Source organism: Malurus melanocephalus, unplaced genomic scaffold, assembly GCF_030028575.1.
Source record: "Malurus melanocephalus ecotype Western Australia unplaced genomic scaffold, MMel_1.1 scaffold_544, whole genome shotgun sequence".
NCBI classification, from domain to species: domain Eukaryota; kingdom Metazoa; phylum Chordata; class Aves; order Passeriformes; family Maluridae; genus Malurus; species Malurus melanocephalus.
The window spans coordinates 238,755-251,464 of record NW_026623776.1 but is presented as its reverse complement, the minus strand read 5'-3'; positions in this window follow the sequence as shown (position 1 = coordinate 251,464).

Below are 12,710 nucleotides of genomic sequence, written 5' to 3'. Positions count from 1 at the left end.
CTGCCTCCCCAGCTGCTACAGGAGCCAGCACTGGGAGGAAAGATCAGGGCACCATCACAGCAGGAACTTTCCCTTGTTTTTTAGGAATAAAGACAATCAGCACCCAGCATGGAACTGGATTAGGTTCCTGGTCTGGGAAGTCACAAAGAGTTCTTCTGTTTCTTCTCTGCAGCCCTTCACTCCTCTGTCCTCTAAAGAGAATTCAGAAGGTGCCCTTGTGCCAGACAGGCTGACAAGAGATTAAGGCAGAAAGAACTCTGTTTGCAGAGCTGAAGTTTGCAATATTCTGTGTTCTGGTGATCAAGGAAGAGACAGCAGCAGTAGTGACAAGTCAAATCACGCTGAGAGATCCAAAAGCAATTTTTTATGGGAAAGTGAGGGATTATTAGCAAGATTAATCACAAATAGATGTCAGGCTGCCCCTGATTYGGGTTCAGAACAGTGTTTATATACAAGTATGTGATAAACAAATCGCAAGCCGAAAAATGTAATATGATTTCTCAGAATATCTTTTGATGTTAGATACAGGCTGAAAAATAATCTTCACTTGTAAATCCATGTCACCAAGTTTATAAAATATGAAATAAGGAGACTCAGATAAAAATAAGAACCATAAAARCAAAACAAGCAAATAAGAAGAGACTGTTGCTCTGTAGTTTTTGGTGCCAGTTTCACTATTTATCAGTGGGCAGTTAGCAAAAAAAACTTGAACCAAGAGGGAAAATCCATGTTTTTTTTTTGCTTTTCATGCTCCATAAATAATCAACATGAAGAAAAATTGATTAAGAAAATAACTTCTGAAAGAAAAAAGAATAAGAAAGAACCTTTGTAAGAGCAAAACCTCACATCCCAGTWATGTCAAATCACAACATTTCTTAAGACTGATCCTAAGTGTGACACATCATTCAAAGAAGTATAATTTTTTTTAATTTTAGTATTTCTTTTTCATGAAGACTGACAGAGAAACTACAGCAGCTCTGTGTCCACGTCTTCTTCAGGAAGGAGTTTTTCACATCCTTCATGCTGCAGCTGTTTCATAACACACATGAGCCCCCCAAAAAAATCATTAGTGACATAAACTAGCCACTTTGTTAGGGAATGTTTACAAAATTAAAAAAATTATAGAGATGATTTGGGTTTTGCAAACCTTGTATTAATTCTGTAGGAAAACAAACAAGCATGGATTTAGCTAATAATAATAATAATCTACATATTTATGGCTGCTGTGCTGGAAAGTACTGCCTCTTGGCACCAAAACAAGCTGAAAGTATCTCTTCTGCTTATTTATTTATTTATTTATATGTCTGTTTGATTGCTTGTCCTAAGATGCAGATTTCCCACTCGTTTGGAAAAAAATTAAACATGAAGATATCTGAATTTTGTTACTGGCAGTGCAGGACATAAATTTTCACCATGTTCACAGAAGGCAACTTGAAACAGAAATCTTTGTGTGTTGGTGCTCATCACGTCAGTTTGGCAAAATTGGCTCGTGGTGTGGGGATGCTGAATTTTGAGCAGCCCAAATGGAAATGCTTTAGAGGTGCTCTACTTCAATTCTCTTCTTCAAAGCTCTGTTCTCTTTTTTCACAACTGGGAAAATAAGGGAATCMAATTGCTGGGGATTTTGTAAAAATTTTGTCCTCAGAAGCGTGACGAATAAACTTTTAATGTCAGCATGGTCAAGTGTTACACCACTCAGGAAAGGAAGGYATTTATTCACAGAAGACATGTCCACCTTCTTTTTGATTTTGGGCCATCAATATCAAATTTATTTCTTCATAGCCCGTTGACTTCCCTGCAGATGACCTACTTTCCCTTGCCTCAGAGAGCTAAAATATTCCACAAATCAACTTTTCCTTGACTTTCCTTGACTCCTTTCCTTTTCCTTGACTGTCCATTTCCTTTCCTGTTTAACAAACACTTTTTTGTTGACAGTGTTTGATGTGCAGCCAGCAGGTTGGAACAGCTCTAATTCTGCAGGTACAGYCCATTATTTACTTCTTGTACCCCAGTGGTTTTTATTTGCTGTCCTTTCTGGACTAAATCCATAGGCAATGCTGGCTACAGCAATCCACAGAGGATTAAATATTCCAAATATAYGATTGTCACCACAAACATCTCCAAATGCATTTTTATCTTCACCCTCTTTGAAGTCACTGCTGTACCACAGGAAATTTTCATGAGACCTGACTTCCCTTGTAGCTGTTAGATGCTGGTTTTTCTGACAGAGAAGGGAAAGTAGYAGATTAAAATACTTTCAGCTGAAATTAAGATTCTGTAACTGAAGCATTTAAACTCTTGAATAAATAAATAAATTTAAACACAGTGGCAATAAAAATGAGCCTCTTGAAATTAGTCACAACTGAAAGTTGGCAAGCAGTTTGTACTGACAACATACAATTAGCTGCAGGGATTTAACAACAGGCTTTTGCATGAATTATTATTGAGTCTGTTGTCTTTCTGATTAATGCTATTAACTCTTGCTTAMATGTCTTCACTGATCCAATTCTCCAGATTACATTAACTCTCCACCTGGAAAAAAAATAAAATTTGGTTCTAAAATTGCCACTGCAGGGCCTGAATGTGACATTCACATGGGATTTAAACAAAAATTTAATCCTCTGCAAAAAAGAGGAACCCATCCCATTACCTGTGATCAGCATGAACCTCACACAAGGGGAGTAACAGAAATACTTTCTCATATGGGCATCAAGACTCTGATATTTGTGAGCATAAATATGCCACTCATCCACCAGCAACTTGTGTTTTTATTATATATTATTGACATTTTATATATGTATATGGTTAGAAACTTAACGAGGACCAGTAGGAAATCAGCAGTGATCTATAAAGAACTTGATTTAGGTAAGTTCCAAACACTCAGGTCAGCAATCAATGCTTAGTTTTATCTCTGCATTTATTTACTTTAAATCAACTTTTCAAGCACTCATAAGATTAGAAATTCTATATACCAATAAAAATATTTAATTTGAAATTACCAGAGGGAAAAAAAATAAGGGTTTTTTTTTTGGTCTTCTTAGAAATCAACTTTATTGCTTGGCAAGTCTCCTTAGCTAAGTGCTTCACCCAACCAATTTTGATATTTGCTTTTTGCTTTATCTATATATAAAAAAGCAACAGAGATCACTGATTAAACATTAAAGAGACATGTGGTAGCTCTTAATGATCTGAACAGATAAAAGACCCCATGTCCACATTTTTTTCTTGGAAACCACTGACTTGTTTCAGGGGGATCTCTGGAAGCAAAGCTCCAACCATGTCGAGTGGTTTAACAAAATACTGAAAGCTCAGCACAGACTAACCAAGATGTCCTGAATTTGCTCCACTTGTCATAAACACACTGCATCAGCACAAAGGCACTGATACAAAGCACAGACCCATTAATGCTTGAAGAGAATAAATTTTAAAAAGTTCTGTTTATCCCTGCTCGTGAAATTTGCTCTGAAACCCTTCCAGCTTTGCACTCAATAGGATATTTGTTTAAAAGGGACGGGAAGGAAAACAATAGAGGTAACTGAAAATCCATCAAAAGGAATCATTCCTCTTCCAGGTGCAACAGAAAGGAAGATAAAACAGATAAAAACACTGCTGGAACAGAGTGCTGTTSAGGCTGATGGATGGGAAGAGCTGACAGCTCACAGAGACTGTGAGGGCAGTGTGGGTGCAGTGTCACACTGAATAAATCCATATATCCTTGTTCCACCCAAACACAGCTCCATCACAAACCACACAGCCCATCCCTGTGCCTTGTGCTGGATTTTCCAACTTGGAATGTGAACATACAGCCCAGTAAAAGAGGTGTGTGGRTAGCACTGATTCCTGCTGGAAGCACTGCAGGAGGTGAGGGTATCAATATCTGAGAAATTTTGATTTTGTTTGCCCCACTGTGATTTTTACACCACTGAGAACCCACATGGCTAACAGGGATGGTGTTTAGTAAGTTAATAGAATACTGCACTTGGCACTCTGTTCAGAGAACATATCAAGTTCATTGGGAATGATGTTAATACATCTAGGGACCTGGGAAATTAAAATTGTGCAAGGAACTCCTAAGAACTCTGGTGAGAGGGAAGGGAAAATAATTTGTGGTGCTGCACAGGGAATGTACAAAAAGGTCTGGCATTGGAGGTGTTACACTTCAATTATTATTTCTTGGTGATTTTGTTTTTTTTAGTTGTCATGAGGAAGGCAGCATTTTCAGGAAGCTGTGGGGTTAAATGTGAATAAAATAAGCAAGTTTTTAGATTCACAAACTCATTAGCAAATCTTATATTTTCTCCTTAGACAAGAATGATTGTGATAACGCTGACATGCTTGTCAGAGAACACTTTTCACTTGGGTGTCGTAAAACACTGAATAAAGGTAGAAAAAAAATTATTGTGAGCAATACCTCATACAGAGAGAATCTGAGGAATGGAGAGGTGAGGTGATTTCTCAAAGGTAATTGAACGGGGCAAGAATGAAAAGCAAGTGTTATAGACCTTTTTCAGCAATATATATATATATATATATATATATAATATTATGTATTATATAATATATATTATATTATATATTATATAAATATTATATATATTATATACATATGGGACTGTGTGGTTTTCTTTTCCCCTTTAATCTTTCCTTAAAATTTCAGGCTTGCCAGTGATGTATTTGTTGGATTTGGGGTCCCCTCCATGAAGGTGGCATGACTTCTCCTTGGAGGACAATACCACAGCTCCAGARGTCAAACACACAGCAGACCCCAGTTCTCAGCAGAGTAATTAAATTTCCATTTCCAGGCTGTCCTTGAGCAGGGTGGACAGAGCCATTTTGGACAGRTCACTGCAAATGCCTCCATTCTCCWCTTCCAAAAAGGATTTAAAGCTGGTGATTGAGCTGGGCTGGTCAATTTGTGACTGGAGGATAATGGGAAGGTGGGGAATTGTGCTGCYAAATTCTGTTATTTCTTTGGCTCATTCTGCTCATTACCTTGTGAATGCATCTCCTGACCCACAGAGGAGCACAAAAACAAACCAGGTAAGTGAGAAAATGTTTTGTTTACTTCATAGGTAATTTCATTTACTCTCCTCACATTTGCAAGTGAAGCAGGCTTCTTTTTGGAAGGTATTTCTGAATAATTGTGTTGCTGCAAACTTTAGATTATRTACTGGTTTTACACACCTCTGTAGCCTCCTTACTGCATAACTTAGGTTGCTATAAAATGGGTTTGAGTACTCTGAGTGCAGTAGAATTTCCTTTAGGAGGACTGAGGGAATTTGAAACAAAAGCTCGCTGGGCCTTTCTGTAGCTGTCAGACTTGAAAAACACACTCATGAAATCTGAATCAATGTCAGCATTTATATACTGCTGTCATTTAAAAATAGATTTATTTCAACACTTTCATCTCACTCTCATGATGTAAAACTCCATCAACTTTTCCATTCATTATCGGTGATGTGTTAAAAGATGATGCACAGATATGAAAAYTTCCAGCAAATGCTCATGGTCACTTGGTCACTCTGGCACCACAGCTGACCAGGGCCTGAGCAGCAGCCCCACAATCACACAAAAGGATGGTTCCAAAGATGCCATTGTCAAATTCCAACATGGAATTTTGGTGGATTTATTATTTGCCTCCAAAGATTGCACCTCCCAGGGACTGGCACCGAAAAGCACAACCTTCAACATCTCAGGCTGTAATTAGGAATTCAGATTCCACGAGCTTTAGGTCACTTTAAAACTCCAAGTTACCAGGAAACCCAGGAGCTCTGGATTTTCAGGCAAAGCAGTTTTTCCCTTCTGAAGGTTTATTTGCTCCCCAAGCCTTCAGTGGCACCTAGTGGCAAAGAAGCAACTTGAAAGGAAGAACGGCTGGGAGGAAAAATACAACCACAGAATCTTTTGGCAGCTCCATCAAACAACCTTCCTCCAACCCCTCTGAAGGAATAAGGACATGGAGTGGCTCTGTGGAAAAATAAAAAGATGCTGATGTGGAGCTGAGCCCCTGGCAGCAGGAGCCTGCTCTCCTGAGAAAGGTTTGCTCTTCAAAACAAGTTCAAAAGTTAGCACGTGAAGGTGTGAAAAGAACTGAATGCAGCATGATGGCAAAGCCAGAAATCCTGAAAGGACAGGCAGGGTGCAAAAGTGATGAGGAAGGGTGGATCTGACCTGGGGACAACTGGAATTTTTTAACATTTCTTACTGGAATTACACAMGAGGCGTTTTACCTTTGTTACCAAAGCAGACATTGAGCCATCATTATCCATTTACAAGTCATACTGGGCATTTCATAAAATCTTTCTTAGTTTTTTTTTTGTTTTATTCATTTTCTGACCACACTCCTGCAATTTGGTAATACAGGTAAGATCACATTTTGTTCTGGGACAACACATACCTTTTTTCCTGGTGGCTCTGTGCCCTATTTCTGTTTTATTGGGAAGTCTATTTACAAATGTTCCTTGTCTCTTCAGCTACTCCTCAGGGGTGGGTTTTTAAGTTTCCCTGCCCCTCCTCACCCACACCACTCCCAGCTGTTGGATTTCCTGATAATCTCATGAAATTGGCACTGCCTCTTCATGGTTTATTTTTCCAGCTSTTCTGTATTTCACGTAGTGCCTGAAGGGAACCTACAAAAATGAGAATTTTTACAAGAGCACCTAGTGACAGGACAAAGGGAAGGGGTTCTAATAGAAACAGGGCAGGTTTAGATCAGAGAGCAGGAAAAATTCTTTAATTTGAGGGTGGTGRGGCACTGGAACAGGCTGCCCAGGGAAGCTCTGGATGTCCCATCCCTGAAAGTGTTCAAAACTTGGTTGATTGGAGCTCTGAACAACCTTCTGTAGTGAAAATGTCCCTGCCCAAGGCAGAGCAGTTGGAACAAGATGTTCTTTAAGGTCACTTYCAATCCAACCCAAACCAATCCATGATTCAATGATTCCAATTACCTGACTTGAAGAAAAGTTCTCAGTCTTTGCCAGAGTAATACTTGAGCTTGTAGCTTCCATCTTCTGTTCACCATTGGAGAAATCTCTCTTGTAAAACTCACCTAAAAGGCTTTTCCATGCCATCTGCCTTAACTCTGCCAGCTGCWGTGCCACAGAGCCACCTTTTCCATTTTTCCTAAAAAACCAAATGTGAAACTTCACTGGAAGCGAATTGGACACTCAGCTTCCACCAAACTTCTAAATATTGGTGCAGGTCTGCTGCTTCCTTTGCTCAACAGAAAATCACTCTCTGGCTTCCCTGGAGTGCTCACTCTCCTGTGTGAAGGCAAAGATCTTGGATGAGCCTTCATCTCCCTGCCCAGCAGGGAAAGATCAGCTCTTTCCGGGTGTCACACCTTCCCTGCCTTTCTGGCAAAACCTCCTGCTGTATTTCCATGCCCCATTCTGGTACTTTTGCATTCAGTTCTCCTTGATGCTGTCACCCCTGAACAGCTGAAAAATGCCGAGTGTGTTCCTTCTCCCTTTCAACTTTCTACCCAGGAAGAGCAGCACACTGCCCATTTCTGCACTCACATTTCTCTGGCACAATTTTCAAGCAAACAACTCACAGAATGCTGAATACTGGACAAACTTGGAAAGYTCCATTTCTCTCTGTCCTGTGGTTTAAGTCTTTTCCTGTGTATTTTTCATCTCCAAATGCCAAGTGTGAGGATTTCAGTGACTTTGCTGGGGAGGTGATTCCTTCATTTGTTCTACACATTCAATTTGGTGTGTGCTCMCTCTGTGCCACTGAGGCCAAAGGACAAAAAGGATCCAGACAGGCAATTTATCGATAGCTGCAGCTCCATCCTATTCCTGAATTCCCAGCAGCACAGGTTTGTCCTGTGTGAGTACAGTTTGTCCTCCTAATGCCAAAAATGACACTGCTAGAGCCTGCTTTTAGCATTAATCCTGTGGTATCRCTCATATGAACTGCTTCAGTGGGAACCCAGGGCATAAAGGAGGGATTGAGACAGCCTTGATTGCTAGAAAATTAAATTGATGGAAATTGAGAGTATTGCCCACTGTTTATTGGAGGAGTTCATGCAGCAGTTTATTAAGGAGAGAAAAAGTTTGTAAATAGCAGTGTTTCATGGTAGATCCAACAAAGTGTTTAATAGGCCAAGTTGGAACTTCTCCTGTTAACTTGATTTCCTGCTGCAGTGGGCTGTGACTGACAGCTCTACTGTACTCCATGTACTGACCTGTTCTCTGTATTGGATTTTAAATCAAATACTTTTGTTTCCTGAGACCTTTTGTTTTCCTGACAAATGGTCCTGCTTCTGCACTGCTCTGAAATGCATCACGTTTTCATGTGAACATCAGATAGCCTTTTATATTTTTCTGCTGAATAATTTCATTCCTCTAGCACACGCACCATTTTCCCTAACTAATATACTCTGCATTTATCTTATCTCTTCCTTCCATTTTTYCCTTCAGTTAAGTGCTAACAATATAATGAAAGCTGCAAACAGATAGATTTCATATCTGCTGATCTGATTACCTTTAATTTCAAAATAAGGTACTTTAATTTCTTTCCCCCTCTTGGGCTGTGTAGTACCCTCTAAAATCTATATTGCTTGTTGACATAACTTTAGAAAACACTTTTATACCTTATAATATTGCTTGGGGAATATAGAGTACATAAAGCACTTAGAAGGGTGAAAGGATACGGCTGCAGTGCCATTTAGAATGTTTCTGGGATAGCAGAAACATTTCATTGTTTGTTTTTCTGTRTTTTGTTTTGTTGTTTTTTTAATAACCAAGATCTTTTTCATTCTCTTGCACTTTTGGAGGTCACTCAAGTCATGCCTGAACCAACTAGCCTAAATTTACTTCCAGAGGAAGCACTTCCAGARTTTCTTTATTTTAAATCTGACAGAAGACATTCGTTCCAGTCACTGCCAGTAAAAAGCAATGTGAAATAAGCTTTGGGATCTGCAGAGTGAGTTCTGTGYACAAGAAGCCCAGGAGCTTTCTTTTTGTGAAAGGTGAGACCTTCCCAGCAAAAACTCTCCCATGGAGGGRATGATCCTGGTACTGCCTCCAGAATAGGGAAAAGTCACAATTTCCAGCTTTTGTAGAGAGAAAGTTGAAGCTAGAAGCAAATTTAAACCCATGTAGGGACAATTCAGCCTTGCTATTTCCCTCTGCTGATTMATTTAAAGGTGCCTGGTTTAATATGCATCTCTTGGGGAGATTTCACTGYGTGAGCAGCTCTAGAAACCAGCACAGCAATAACACAGGTGAGAGAAAAAAAGCAATGACATCAGGGTGATGGGCAGGTGTCTTGTTTGGTGCCTGCCTATGCTCAGGTCAGACTTAATTACTGCTGTGAAACCTTCCTTTCATAACTTTTTTTTTTTTTTTTTTTTTTTAAATCCAGAGAGGATAATTTAATTAGGAAAACAGAGCTATTTAGCAGATGAAGGTCCCACCTATCAAAATAAYGTGCAAATGTTCAGGAGTTACAACCCTAATTTCCCCCAAATAGCTGCAGAATAGCCAGCTGCTAATTTTAGCTTCGGTAAATAGCCAGGGGAAAAAAAAGAAATATACAGCTGGAACACTGCTCATGTGCCATTAACCAGAAAAGCTTGTTTTCAAAGAACATTTGTGATGCTTTTTCCAGATTCTCTTTCCATCATCTGTTATAACCTCTTTGGTGTTTTCGAGTGTGAGTGGTTATGGCTGATTCTCTGTGGAGCCACAGAGGGCCAGGGATGGATATTCCCTTCCAGGRGCACCCAGAATTTCACTGGATGAGCTCTGGTTCAACCATTATAGAACAGAAAATCCTTCTGGTTAGAGGAATTGTAAAAGTCGATGTTGATTGCTAATGTCTTTCCTCGTTAAGAGGAAAATGAAAGGCAAAATTAAAAAAAAAAACCAAAAACGCACTGCAACAACGCAACACGTGTTGGCATTCAGATCTGAAGGTGAGGGGCAACTTTGAAATTTAAGATTCAAAAAGAAGAAAAAAATATTGCTAAAATAGTGCCCAGTAAAGGCACAGTACTTTTGTGCTAAAGCTAACCTTGATACTGGGGATGGGCACAGAAAGTGAGGAACAAGCTGGTTTTACCTTTTTCCATAGGAATTTCAGCAGACAGATCTCCCCTGCCAGCACCACCAAAGGTGGGAGAATGGGAACATGCTGGGACACCTGGCACTGGTGATTTCTGCTGCCCAGCCCACCTGGTCCTGCTCCCTCCAAGCCTCTCCCTCATCTCCAGAACCCACACCCTGCCCACCCTGAAATAAGGAGCCCTGTTTTTGCATGTGGCAGGTGACCTGTGTCAATACATCCTCAGTTCTCTGTGCCCTGGGCACACCCAGAGGGTTTCTGGGTCCAACCAAGTGCACTGATCACCAGGAAAATTCTTAGGGATGATCCCCTGTGAGACTGATAAGGGCCATCAAAGCTTATTGTGCCCTCAGAGCTCCACCAGCCCAGAGCAGACAGGTAACCGATGAAAGAAAAGACGATTATCAAATTATTTTTGTCACCGTTAAAGAAATTCTGTAATAGYACCCATCTATATTGTTGCCATCTAATCAAAGAAAAGGTGATAATTGTCAGCTGATAATGAAAAGGGAGCACAGAGATGTTGTAGCAAATCTCTGGACCGGCTCTATCTGTGGTGAAAGATGAAAATTCAATATTCACATCAAAGGATGCAGCCATGCACGCTGCCAGCTCAACAAGCACTTATTGACCATTCACACATCCCATGGCATGGGAAATGCCAGGGTGGAGAGGAGGGGTGTTTGGAGAGCTCTGTGAAAATGTTTGTGTCTAAGCTGGACCTTGTCTGAACCCAAATTCACCACTTATAAACACAATTTATAACAGCATTATAATTTATAATTATAAACATAATTTATGAAAGCATTTAATCACTCAAGTGTGCAAGCATAACATTTGTAGCGAGGCTTAATCAGCTCCTTAAAAGTTAGGGAAATATTTGTGTATCTTTGTGTATTGAGTGATGCTTAAGAACCCACAAACCTGTCAGGATTTGGGGTGACAGAGGCTGKAAAGCAGAGAGGATGATGTTTATCCTCTTTTGACACAGCCTCACTGCCTGCTTTGCATCATCAGGGCATGGACCATCACTCACTGTACGTGGATGTATGGATACACTAAAAAAAATTAAAAAATTAAATATATATATATATATATATATACATAGAGTAGGAGTTGGTGTTGTAATTTGGCTGCTCTGACAGTAGAAACTGTAATGTCATTACTCTTGGTTTTGGTACTTATTTATGTACCTGTGGGTATAAAAATAATAATAAAAACCACACATTTTGCCATTTAAATTGTACCGTGCCTTAGATCTTAATTGTACATTTGTGCAAGAGAGGAAGGCAAACACTTCCACAAAGCAATGAGAGAAAGGATTTTGAGAAAGTCATGCAGAGCAGATTCCTTCTGCTGCAATACAAATCAGGAAGCCCTTGTTCCTTGTTCTCCTGCAATCTAGAAAAATAGCTTAGAAGTGATTTTTTTTCCTTTTTTTTAGCTTCAGCAGAAAAAATATTGAGTTTTCTGCAAACCTGCTGGGATCTGAGGCTGCCATGGGGCCACAGGTATTTTAACCTGATTTAGGCTGACCAGCCATGCTCCAGCCTGTCACACTCTAACAAGGATAAAATAAAATTTGTAGCCTCAGCAGGGGCCGTGTTCAGGCTTTGTAAATATTGGCATTGCAGCATAGAAACACTTTGTTATCAATAACTCCCACGGGGGAAGTATCAGAGAATGCAAATATTTTTTCTTTTCAGCTTTTTGCAGCAACCCTGTGTGATGGCTGTCACTTATATTGCACCAAAATTCCTCATCCAATATCTTCCACATTCAATTTTTATGAAACTATTATTATTTATAAACACCTCTCAGGGGTTGAACAGAGGAACTATGTGATTTGCACCAGGGTGGGTATCTTCACAGGTGATGTGATGATTTTTGGCAAGTCTCCCTTCCCCCCCCCCCGGAAAAGTTGGACTCTGAAGTCTGGGAATAATCTTGGACTGAAGTCCAGTGAGAGACAGAAATCTTCACAAAACCAAACCAATATTCCTCAAAAAGCAATGAAAATACATTTATCTTAGGATCAGAAAACTCACCTGGAGGACTGCTAAGCCCAAACTACAGCACACTGCTGCTGAACCACTGAAACCACCCAAGACAGAGGACCATGTTTTACAATATTTCAATTTATCCTTTGCCATACTCAAGGAAAAATAGAGGTCCTTTTGTGAAAAGCTCTTGCCAGCTGATGGGGAATGCACATGGAGGGATTTATGAGGCCGAGCTCCTGCTTGAGAATCGTGAAAACCCAGGAGGATTAGTGCTTCAGRCTGAGAAATGTGCTCAGCAGCAGGTCCTGGCCCTGGATGGGAGAGTCCAGCAATTACTCACTCTTGCTCTGYTTTCTGGACACTGCTTAGAAGCAAGCAAAGCAGCAAGCAAAGGAAAAAAAAAAAAACCCAAGTAAAATCAGAGACTCTTAATAAGAAAGTAGACATGGGGTGGAATTAATGTGCTGCACTATAATACTCTTTGATCATAAATCTAAATGCCATCTAAAGGGTATTGTTGTTCTGGATCAAAACAAAGTGAATTTATCTAAAAGACACCAAGGCAGGGAGATCCATTGTTTTTGTGGTTGAGAAGCACATTTCCAGCCTCCAATTTAAATGGAATAGGAACCR